Source organism: Rana temporaria, chromosome 3, assembly GCF_905171775.1.
Source record: "Rana temporaria chromosome 3, aRanTem1.1, whole genome shotgun sequence".
Lineage (NCBI taxonomy): Eukaryota > Metazoa > Chordata > Amphibia > Anura > Ranidae > Rana > Rana temporaria.
The window spans coordinates 65140872-65153943 of record NC_053491.1 but is presented as its reverse complement, the minus strand read 5'-3'; the positions used below and the strand labels follow the sequence as shown (position 1 = coordinate 65153943).

At 46.9% G+C, this 13072-nt stretch overlaps 1 protein-coding gene across 1 annotated transcript in view; it reads left to right on the top strand.

The window, feature by feature from the left end:
* Positions 1-1836: 1836 nt before the first annotated feature.
* Positions 1837-13072, top strand: part of TMOD2 (tropomodulin 2) — a 150130-nt gene continuing 138894 nt past the window's right edge. The window contains exon 1 of the mRNA XM_040342684.1: positions 1837-1925. The gene's annotated coding sequence lies outside the window, so the exon portion shown is untranslated. The remainder of the gene's footprint in view (positions 1926-13072) is intronic.

Genomic DNA, 13072 nt, shown 5'->3' with positions numbered 1-13072 from the left:
ACATACGAGGTGTCTATTTACTCGGTGTAACATCATCTTTCACATTATACAAAAATAATTGGGCTAACTTTACTGTTTTGTTTTTTTATTCATGAAAGTGTTTTTTCCCCCCAAAAAATGCATTTGAAAAATTTCTGCGCAAATACCGTGTGACAAAAAAAGTTACAATGACCCCAAAATTGTATTCCCTAGAGCAGGGGTGTCAAACTCAATTTCATTGAGGGCCGCATCAGCATTATGATTGTCGTTAAAAGGGCCAATTGTATCTGTAAGATTAGATGTCCAGCGCATCCCCTCCCCTTACATTAGATGTTAAAGTGGAGGTTCACCCTAAAAACTATTTTTTAACACTAGAGGCAGCATAGTAAGGGCATTAACTTTTGGCAAGTTTTTTTTTTTTTCTTCTTCTTACTTACCTTTATATTCTGATTTGGTCCAGGGCTTCCGCGTTCTGACGACTCCGGGACTGGGCGTTCCTATCCCTGCCTCAGGCTTCCGATGCTTGCGGGACTGGGCGTTCCTATCCTCTCGTTGGATGATTGACGGCTTCTGAAACAGGTGACCTGTCGCACAACGCGCGTCACCGGATTTCCGGAAATACCCGAGCTAAGAGTCGGCACTATACGGCGCCTGCGCCCCGCCGTGTAGAGCTGACTGCGCAGGCGACGTATAGTCACGACTTGCAGCTTGGCTATTTCCCGACATCTGGTGACGCGCGTTGTGCGACAGGTCACCTGTTTCACAAGCCGTCAATCATCCAACGAAAGGATAGGAACGCCCGGTCCTGCGGTCATCGGAACCCGGAAGCCCTGGAGAAAAACAGATTATAAAGGTATGTACAGAGCAAAAAAAAAAAAAATACGCCGAATTTAAATGCTGTTACTATGGTTGATCTAAAGTGTGTAAAATTAGAAGTTGTGTCCCCCACTCTCCCTTACATCACAGTGTACCCCCCTTTCCTTATGCTGCTGCTGTGAAGAAAAGCAGAAAGTAAGGGTCCTTTCACACGAGCGGACCGTTCGTCCGTTCATTACAAGTCCGTTAATGGACTTGTAATGAATCCCTATGGGAACGCGTCCGTTAGCGGATGGAGCATCCGCTAGCGTCCGCATCAGTCGGGATCCGGTTTTCCGAACGGAAGAAACCCTATTTTTCTTCCGTTCGGCGGAACGGACCGGATGCAGACGGACCGGATGCAGACAGACAGACGGTCCGTCTGCATCCGGTCCCCCATAGGGGACAGCGGAGCAGAGACAGGGCGGTCCCCGCACACAGTGGACCTTGTGTTTGACACCTGTGCCCTAGAGTCTCTGCAAAAAATACATATATAATGTTTGGGGATTCTGAGTAATTTTCTAGCAAAAACAATGATGATATTTACATGCTGGAATTCGCCCGGTAGGTAAGTGGTTAATATCCTTAATCTGGGCACAGGCTGACTATTATTCTCTATGGGCATTCCACTTAGTTCCATTATTCTCTATGGGCATTCCATCTCCCTGTTAAAGTCTATGGGCATTCCATTCTGTCATTTCTTTTAGTATGTCCCGTTTAAGTTTTACCTCACAGAACAGCATTCCTCATTCATTCCCTCGTCAGCCATATTTAATACTGGCATACGATAAGCTCCTGTATAAAAACCCAACACGGACTTTAAACGTTTTTTATTAAAAATGCTTTATTTTTAAAATTTACCAATAATTATATATAATATTATCAAACGTATTTTCAAGGAAACACTATTTCTATTACTTGTGGGCGATGTGTAGCCCGAGACAAAGATGGCGCCTACGTGCTCGCACACGCTCAGTCCCGCACTTTGTATGGCTGTAGAAGATGTCGCCCCCTAGTGGTCCGGCATCCAGGAGCGGTACCATCCTTCAGCATCACACACTAGAAGGGGATAACAGAAGGCGGCTGGGAGGGTAAGAAGAGCGATGCTTATGTGCAATGTCTGTATTATCGTACGGTATGGAGAGAGATGCAAATGTTAGCCGGCATCATGCTGCAGTGTGATCGGGAGATGAATGGGTGTTTGCATGGATGGGGCGCCTTGTTTTATCCCTAGCTGACCATGGTGCTGCAGGAGGAGGATGATGATGATGGGGAGGATGATGAGGATGATGACCAGCCTGTGATCAGCACATGTCAGGGTGTTCTCCCTGCACAGGAGCCTAGGCGTGTGACAGCTGAAGGCACAGAGAAGGATGAGCTGGAAATCAGTTCTTGTCTATGGAGACAGCTGGGTGTGTTCTAGTGATCTCCTATGGAGCTCAGCCTGAGATGCTGCACAGCCATCATCCCCTCCACCAAAGCAGGTGAAAGATGCCAGGGGGGGTGTCCAGGGCACATTGATGGCACAGGATGATCAGGCTGCAGAGATGCTTAGGACTCCTCTATGGATTGATGTATGGACCACTAGCTGATTGCTGGGAAGTGACGCCTGGGGGGTCTGACAGGTGTAGACAGCTGATGTTGTTGGAACTACACCGATCAGACATACTATTATGACCCCTGACAAGTAAAGTACATAACATTGATTCTCTTGTCACAATGGCATCTAAGGTGGGTGGCATATATTAAGCAGAAAGTGAACATGTTGTCCCTGAAGCTAATGTGTTGAAAGCATAAAAAATGGGCAAGCGTAACAATTTGGGGCGACTTTGACAAGAGCCGGATTGTAATGGGTAGACGCAGTCCATAGTGGGAGCAGGAGCGCCGCCCCCCTTTCTCCTGCACCCGCTCACTCAACAATACATAGATTCATGCATTCTCGCCGCTGCCGCCCACTATTCAGGTAACCGCCCCCCTGTTGAGCGCCGGCCATCTGAATAACAGCGGTGGGTGTGTTTTGGAAGTGCCTATCAGAGCCAGCGGCTTTTTGGATTACAGCCTGTGGGCTCTACTCCGCTTCCAAATGGTTAACCAGAGGGCGCACAGGGTGTGCGTTCCCTGGTTAACATTGACACGCGTCTCAGCCAATCAGGTTCACCGGGTCTGGTTACCGGTCACCTGATTGGCTGAAGCGAGATCAAGGGTGGCAAGTGCCGGGCGGGGAAGTAATCTGGCGGCATTTTAAGGGGCAAACTGGTAGCGTTTTAAGGGGCGATCTGGCTGCATTTTAAGGGGCATACTGGCGGCATTTTACAGGGCACACTGGCGGCAATTAATGGCACAGTGGCTGCGTTTGATGGCACAGTGGCGAAAATTGATGGCACAGTGGCGACAATTGATGGGCACAGTGGCGACAATTGATGGCATAGTGGCGACAATTAATGGCACAGTGGCTGTGTTTGATGACACAGTGGCGACAATTGATGGCACAGTGGCGACAATTGATGGCACAGTGGCAACAATTGATTGCACAGTGGCGACAATTGATGGCACAGTGGCTGTGTTTGATGGCACAGTGGCTGCGTTTGATGGCACAGTGGCAGCATTTTAAGTGGCATACTGGCGGCATTTTACAGGGCAAACTGGCGGCAATTGATGGGCACAGTGGCAACAATTGATGGCATAGTGGCAACAATTAATGGCACAGTGGCTGCGTTTGATGGCACAGTGGCGACAATTGATGGCATAGTGGTGATAATTAATGGCACAGTGGCTGTGTTTGATGGCACAGTGACGACAATTGATTGCACAGTGGCGACAATTGATGGCACAGTGGTGACAAGTGATGGCACAGTGGCGGCAATTGATGGCACAGTGGTGACAAGTGATGGCACAGTGGCGGCAATTGATTGCACAGTGGCGACAATTGATGGCACAGTGGCTGTGTTTGATGGCACAGTGACGACAATTAATGGCACAGTGGCTACAATTAATGGCACAGTGGCGACAATTGATGGCACAGTGGCGACAATTGATGGCACAGTGGCTGCGTTTGATGGCACAGTGGTTGTGTTTGATGTCACAGTGGCAGCGTTTGATGGCACAGTGGTTGTGTTTGATGTCACAGTGTCAGCGTTTGATGGCACAGTGGTTGTGTTTGATGTCACAGTGGCAGCGTTTGATGGCACAGTGGTTGTGTTTGATGTCACAGTGGCAGCGTTTGATGGCACAGTGGTTGTGTTTGATGTCACAGTGGCAGCGTTTGATGGCACAGTGGCCTAAGTTTGATGGCACAGTGACTGAGTTTGATGGCACAGTGGCTGAGTTTGATGGCACAGTGACTGAGTTTGATGGCACAGTGGCTGAGTTTAATGGCACAGTGGCTGAGTTTGATGGTAACAGTGGCTGAGTTTGATGGTCACAGTGGCTGAGTTTGATGGCACAGTGGTTGTGTTTGATGTCACAGTGGCAGCGTTTGATGGCACAGTGGCTGAGTTTGATGGCACAGCGGCTGAGTTTGATGGCACAGTGGCTGAGTTTGATGGCACAGTGGTTGTGTTTGATGTCACAGTGGCTGAGTTTGATGGCACAGTGGTTGTGTTTGATGTCACAGTGGCTGCATTTGATGGCACAGTGGCAACAATTGATGGGCACAGTGAGGCTGCAATTGATGTTTTTTTTTTTTTGTTTGTTTTCGCCCCCCAAACATTTTTAAACACCAGCCGCCACTGGGTAGACGGCTGGGTCAAGTGGCATCTGTGCTTTATGGTGGATGGTCATAATGTTATGGCTGATCAGTGTACATGTTAGTGACACATTGATGGTACAGGAAGAACAGGCTGCAGAGATACTTCGGACTCTTCTTTGGATTGATGTATGGATTTCTTGGTGATTGCCGGGAAGTGAAACCTTGGGACACAGGATCTGACAGATGGGACTTTACTTATGGTGCTGGAGGTATACTATATTGCCAAAAGTATTGGGACGCCTGTCTTTACACACACATGAACTTTACTGGCATCCATATTTTAAAGGGACACTGATGCCTCGTAGACACGGCCGGACTTTTGACCGTGCAAAAGTTCGCCGTGAGTCTGTTGGAAGTCCGACGGAAAGAAAGAGAACAGGTTCAGATGGAGGCTACACACGGCCGGACTTTCCGAGAAAATAAGCCGGTCTGACTTTTCTTCTCGGAAAGTCCGGTCGTGTGTACGAGGCATTAAGGTTCAAGGTATTGATGGGGAAATCCCTCCTGTCGCACTATTGTGTTCTCCTGGTGGGGGGAGATGCCCCTGCCTATGAGAACAGAGGGCCAGATTCACGTAGACTAGCGGCAGCGTAACGTATCGTAGATACGTTACACCGCCGCAAGTTTTCATCGCAAGTGCCTGATTCACAAAGCACTTGCAATGAAAGCCTACGCTGGCGGCCTCCGGCGTAAGCCCGCATAATTTAAAGGGGCGTGTGCCATTTAAATTAGACGCGCTCCCACGCCGGACCTACTGCGCATGCTCCGTTTCGAAATTCCCGCCGTGCTTAGCGCCAAGTGACCTCATTTTTTTCGAACGGCGACGTGCGTAGCGTACTTCCGTATTCCCGGACGTCTTACGCAAACGACGTGAATTTTTAAATTTCGACGCGGGAACGACGGCCATACTTTATACAGCACATACGTGTGCTGTATAAAGTTAGGGCACCCAAAACAGCGACTAACTTTGCGACGGGAAACTAGACTAGCAGCGACGTAGTGAACGCGAAAAACATTACTATGAGCGGCTGTGTCTCCCAGCCTCACCCACAATTTACATTGTACAGTCTCATGCATCTTTGTGCATGAGGTCTTAGATCTCCTATCAGCAGTCTAGTGCTCGGACCTACCTGATTGGATAGAAATGTACTGTTTCCACAAGTTGTATAGGGCTCTTCTATAGTTAAGCCTGGTACACACCATCAGATTTTCATCAGACAAAGCGTAGGACTTTTGTCTGCATAGTGTTGCCCAGCAGGAACTTGTATTGCATACAAATGGCAAAGAATTGTCGGCCAACAAACACAAAACTACATGTTTTTTCAGCTCTTTAGCACCACCCTTTAGGCAACTTCTGCTAATGTTGTGTTATGGTGAGCATTACTTCTGAGTAGAGGTAGACCGATATGGGTTTTCCTCTGGCCAATGCCGATATTTAGAAATTGGGGTGGCAGATGGCCGATATATGATGCCAATTTTGGTGGTTGATATTTAAGGCCGATTTAAAAAACAAAAAAAACAAACAAAAAAAAAACAGCCTCACCCACTTTACTCCTTTCTACTTACTCCTGTCACTCTAGCACACACTTGATGTCCTCAGTACAGATTGCACTGGTTGGCACTGGCAGGTGGCACTGGTTGGTGGCACTGGTTTGGAACTGGCAGGTGGCACTGGTTTGGAACTGGCAGGTGGCACTGGTTTGGAACTGACAGATTGCACTGGCAGGTGGCACTGGTTTGGAACTGACAGATGGCACTGCCAGGTGGCACTGGTTTGGAACTGACAGATTGCACTGGCAGGTGGCACTGGTTTGGAACTGACAGATGGCACTGGCAGGTGGCACTGATTGGCACTAGCCGGTGGCACTGGTTTGGAACTAACAGATGGCACTGGCAGGTGGCACTGATTTTCACTGGCAGGTGGCACTAGCTGGCACTGGTTGGCATTGGCAGGTGGCACTGTTTTAAAACTGACAGATGGAACTATTGGCACTGGCAGGTGGCACTGGTTTAGAACTAACAGATGACACTATTGGCACTGGCAGGTGGCACTGATTGGCACTAACAGGTGGCACTGGTTTGGAACTGACAGATGGCATTAGTTTGGGACAGATGGCGCTGGCAGGTGGCACTGATCGGCAGTGGCACTGGCAATTGGAACTGGTTGGCACTGGCGGGTGGCACTGATTGGCGGTGGCACTGACAGATGGCACTGATTGGCACTGCTGGTGGCACTGATTTGCGGTGGCACTGGCAGGTTTCACACTAAGCCGAGTGTAACTGTAGCTGTGTGAAACTAACAGAGAGAGAGAGGAGCTGTCAGCTCGATGTCGGGGGTGGGCGGGACCCAGCAGCTAAATTACACCAGCCAATGATTGTGCTGCTTTAGAAAAGGGGGTGAGGCCACATACACGTAGCGGCCCGCCCAGATACCATCCCATTGGCTGGTGTAATATAGCTGCTGGGTCCAGCCCACCCCCGAAATCGAGCTGACAGCTCTTCTCTCTCTCCTCTCAGTTATTTGTCAGTCTCACACTCATAATTTTGATAATAATCAGCTGATGACGATTTATCAAAAATGGCCAAATATCGGCCGATATATTGGTCTACCTCTACTTCCGAGCATGCGTGTTTTTACTTTGGAGTTTTGTCTGACGGACTTTTGTACACACGATCGGATGATCCGACAACACACAATTTTAAAGCCTGCTATCCCACATTTGTCCGCTGAAATTCCGACAACAATTGTCCGATGGAGAGTACAAACGGTCAGATTTTCTGACAAGAGCCTGTCATCAGATAATCCGATGGTGTGTATGAGGCTTTAGTTCACAGGGATTTGAAGAGAGATTGTACAATCAGATTGTATCGTGTTTGGCCAGTTTAATGCATAGACATTGTTATGATCCTGTAAATGATATTACTGAATAGCCTGGCTGCTATTATTACACAGAACATCACCCTATCATGTCATAGAAGTGCAGCATAGCTCAGAAAACCATTATGTACACAGAGCAATAATATACCGTATTTTCCAGCGTATAAGACGACTTTTTAACCCCTGAAATTCTTCTTAAAAGTCGGGGGTCGTCTTATACGCCGGTAATCTAACATGCAGACCGCGGCCATCCATTTTTCAAAAGCGGCGCCTCCTCCTTCTGCTATTCCGTGATAGTCGAAACACTCAGCTTCCCAGCAGAGCCTCTGTTTAGTGTTCCGCCTATCACAGATGCCCTCTCGTCCTCGGTCTCGAACGCGAGGGCATCCGTGATAGGCGGAACACTGAACACAGAGTCTCCTGGGAAGCTGAGTGTTCCGCCTATCACGGAACAGCACGAGGAGGAGGCGCGGCTTTTGAAAAATGAACGGCCGCGGTCTGACAGATTCTGCATGTCAGGGATAAGGTAAGGGATCGTCGAGACATGCAATGGCACAGTGAGGCATGTAATGGTACAGTGAGGCATGTAATGGTGCACAGTGAGGCATGTAATGGTGGCACAGTGAGGCATGTAATGGTACAGTGAGGCATGTAATGGTGCACAGTGAGGCATGTAATGGTGCACAGTGAGGCATGTAATGGTACAGTGAGGCATGTAATGGTGCACAGTGAGGCATGTAATGGTACAGCGAGGCATGTAATGGTGCACAGTGAGGCATGTAATGGTACAGTGAGGCATGTAATGGTGCACAGTGAGGCATGTAATGGTGGCACAGTGAGGTATGCAGTGACACAGTGAGGCATGTAATGGTGCACAGTGAGGCATGTAATGGTGCACAGTGAGGCATGTAATGGTGGCACAGTGAGGTATGCAGTGACACAGTGAGGCATGTAATGGTGCACAGTGAGGCATGTAATGGTGGCACAGTGAGGCATGTAATGGTGCACAGTGAGGCATGTAATGGTGGCACAGTGAGGTATGCAGTGACACAATGAGGCATGTAATGGTGGCACAGTGAGGCATGTAATGGTGCACAGTGAGGCATGTAATGGTGCACAGTGAGGCATGTAATGGTGCACAGTGAGGCATGTAATGGTGCACAGTGAGGCATGTAATGGTGGCACAGTGAGGTATGCAGTGACACAGTGAGGCATGTAATGGTGGCACAGTGAGGCATGAAATGGTGGCACAGTGAGGCATGTAATGGTGGCACAGTCTGGCATGTAATGGTGGCACAGTCTGGCATGTAATGGTGGCACAGTCTGGCATGTAATGGCACAGTGAGGTGAGGCATGACTAGTAGGAAGGGGGTCGTCTTATACGGTGAGTATATCCCAAAACCAACATTTTAGCTGTAAAATTAGGGGGTCGTCTTATACGCCGGCAAATACGGTAGATGGGATATGGAATACACAGCGCACCATGTGGGCTTTATCTGTTGTTTATGTTTTTTATTTAGTACTGGATCCATTCTATTTATTTCTTTGTAATGCCAATAGATAGTTGTAGATTTCTAATCTTATTTTTCAGTAGGGTCACTTTTACTAAACGGCCCATTGCAGATGGATGCGTTCCGGGAAGACGTGTGTTCTGGGCACTAATGGCGCTGTGAGGGTCATATCGTATGCACAACTGATGTTCACTCAATGACAGGAGCTGCTGTGTATTGAGGGGAAATCAATAGAAGTAGATTAGCCATACAATACAGTAAAAGACATCCGTTCTACAAGATACACTCCCATCCATGTGACCATCATTGTTGTGTCTTGTCAGTGAGGTTTTTACATTGGCCATACACATATTTTATCCAATGGAGGTGTGCAATGTGTTTAGGATCAAGAGGTCCAAATTTAAAGGGGTTGTAAAAGTACATTTTTTTTCCCCCCTAAATAGATTCCTTTACCGTAGTGCAGTCCTTCACTTACCTCATCCTTCCATTTTGCTTTTAAATGTCCTTATTTCTTCTGAGAAATCCTCACTTCCTGTTCTTCTGTCTGTAACTCCACACAGTAATGCTAGGCTTCCTCCCTGGTGTGGAGTGTCGTGCTTGCCCCCTCCCTTGGACTACAGGAGAGTCAGGATGCTCACTAACACACAGCTCCTTTCTCTATCTGCAACGTAGTGCTATGAATAAGCACTGAAGCACAGTGCGAAGCGCGTTAGCCTTTTCCTGATTGTTTGCTGTGGCGTGTGATGTTCTGTGACCAGTTTTAATAAAAAGGAATGTTTTTGGAGTGTGGCTGTCCCAGCTTCTTCTCTTCAACGTAGAGAGTGTCCTCTCCTGTAGTCCAAGGGAGGGGGCGAGCAGGCAAGTCAGGACACTCTCTACTTTGCAGATAGAGAAAGGAGCTGTGTGTTAGTGGATGTCCTGACACTCCTGCTCGCCTCCTCCCCCCTCAAGAGGCTTTCTCCACACCAGGGAGAAAGCCTTGCATTACGGTGGTGAGTTACAGACAGAAGAACAGGAAGTGAGGATTTCTCAGAAGAAATAAGGACATTTAAAAGCAAAATGGAAGGATGAGGTAAGTGAAGGAGGACTGCACTAAAGTAAAGTAATTTTTTTAGGAAAAAAAAATTGTACCTTTACATCCCCTTGAATGTAAATGTAAACGCACAACCAGGGGCGGACTGACAACTCATGGGGCCCCCGGGCAATAGAAGATTATGGGGCCCCCGGGCTTACAGATGGCCACCATGCCTGGAGGCAGTGCAGAGGCGGGGCAGCTAAAATCTCGGTTTCGGACATATCAGGGACAGATGTAAAAAAACACAGATTTGTACATACTGTCCCTGGTTTTACTGAGCCTGGCAACCCTGATGGGGCCCCCTAGTGGCATAGGGCCCTCGGGCAGTGCCCAAGTGACTCGACTCAATGGTCAGTCCGCCCCTGTGCACAACTGCATAGACACATATTAATACATTTCATATTATCTCCTGACCATACTAGCAATCACATTTACTTTTAAAAAGAAAATCAAGCTTTTTATCATCAGGGGGGTCACATGACCACACAGCATTTCTTGTCCTCTTCCGGCTAGTGGTGGGCAGGTTAGCATCACATCATTCACAGACAGGGTAAGTTCTGTGTCTGTATTTTTTGCATTCCAAGGGTGATTCTGTTACAAAAGGCAGGCTATGATTGGCGGTTGGCATGGCAGCGGACAAAGAAAGACACACTGTGCATCAGCTCTGGGGGGGCAAATTGACTGCGCAAGCCTGGATCTTCTTTTGCCTTTGCATGGTCAGTTTACAATAAGGATTGAAGGGGGTGGGCAGGACCAAGCAGGAGTAATAGACTACTATGAAATATATATACAGTAAAACCTTGGTTTGAGAGTAACTTGGTTTGAGAGCGTTTTGCCTTGATATACAAGCGAGGTCTTGATATACAAGTAGCGTCATGTCACAACTGAGTATAAAAGAGAAGAGAGGCGCCTTTAAGTGTAGCAATATGGTTACATTTAATGAAGGTACAACATTTAGAAACATATTTCTACACTTAACCCCCTTTCACGTGTCGGCGGTAAATCGCCGCTATTTTTATCAGCGCTTTAGCGCCAATTTTGCAGCGCTATGCGGCCACTAGCGGGGTGGTTTTGTACCCCCCTAGTGGCCAAGAAAGAGTTAAAAACCACCGCGAAGCGCCTCTGCAGAGGCTTATTGCCGTCGGTGTAGCCGCGGTGTTCCATTGATTTCAATGGGCAGGAGCGGTGGAGGAGCGGTTTACAAATCGCTCCTTCACCACTCCAAAGATGCGGCTAGCAGGACTTTTTTTACCGTCCTGCTAGCGTACAGCTCCAGTGTGAAAGCCCTCGGGGCTTTTACATTGGAGAGACAGCAGCGGCTGTTTCAGGTCAGTTTGCAGTAGAGCTGTACAATTAATCACTAAAAAATCGTGATCTCGATTCAACCCCCCTGACCATCTCCAATGCAGAGTTTGCTGATTCTTCATATAATAAGTGGAGAAACTTCTCTGCTCACTCAGCTGTCAAAAGAAAATATCCGGCAGTCTGACAAGTTTTTAACAGGAAACATTGTAACTAACACTTCCTTCTTACATCAAAGGGATAAACTTCTGTGTGTGTGTGTGTGTGTGTGTGTGTAAAGAAAAACACGAAACGTTGTAACTAACTTCCTTCTTGGATAAAACTTCTGTGTGTAAATGCAGGAAGTTTAACCACTTAAAGTCTAAATCTTTTTCTGACACTTGTTTCTTAAAGTGGATATAAACCCAAAATGTCTTATTTATTTTTTTGATGTCACAATGTACAGTATAAGATTTCCTATCATCTGTGCCCAGTCTTGCCACACAGAGTTAATCCAGCTCTGAGCAATCCTCTTTTATTGTTCAGTGAAATAAAACGGACATTCAGAGAAAAACCTTAGTCCGTTCCGCCCCCTTGCTGTGAGTGACAGGTTATTTACATATCTCATGCACTAGCCTGGAGACAGGCATTATTTTTTAATTCCCAACCCCACTCCATTTCTGAAGTCATCTGGTTACTTTTCTGGATTTTGACTGGATGTTAGTGATCATAGCAGAATTCAGTGTTATGCCCTGTACACACGATCGGTTCGTCTGATGAAAACGGACCGTTTTCATCGGACGAACCGATCGTGTGTGGGCCCCATCGTTTTTTTTTCCCCATCGGTGAAAAAAAATAGAACATGTTTTAAATTTTTCTTATGGTTAAAAAACAATCGTCTGTGGGGAAATCCATCGGTCAAAAATCCACGCATGCTCAGAATCAAGTCGACGCATGCCCCGAAGCATTGAACTTCATTTTTCTCAGCATGTCGTTGTGTTTTACGTCACCGCGTTGGACACGAACGAATTTTTGACCGATGGTGTGTAGGCAAGACTGATGAAAGTCAGCTTCATCGGATATCTGATGAAAAAATACATCGGTTTAGATTCCATTCGTGTGTACAGGGCATAAGGGGAGTGTAGAGGAGGGCGGGGAGTCTACTGACATCACGACTCCACCCACCGAGCTCCAGACAACAAACCCACCCACAGAATCTGCAGTTTTTCAGGTCTCATAACAGACAGAGGGGAGACATTTGACAGGTGAGGATACATGCAGGAGGCATGTATATCCTTATAGATCGGCACTATGGCAGTAGTTTAGAAAGGATGAGAGTGGGTTTACATCCACTTTAAGTTAAAATCAATATTTTTTTGCTAGAAAATTACTTGGTCCATATCCCCTGCGTGGGAATTTGTTATCTGTTTCCCCTTTTTTTATATTTCAATGAAAACATTGTACCAGAAAATTACTTGGAACCCCCAAAGATTATATATATTTAGCAGAGACCCTATGGAATAAAATGGCAATTGCTGCAATATTATGTCACACTGTATTTGCCCAGCGGTCTTTCAAAAAATACACTTCAATTAATAAAAAAAAAATGAAACGGTAACATTAGCCCATTTTTTTTTGTTTTAATGTGAAAGATGATGTTACGTCGTGAGAATCGTGAGAGAATCGTAATCTATCGTCTAAGCAAAAAAATTGTGATTCTCATTTTAGCTAGAGTAGTGCAGCTC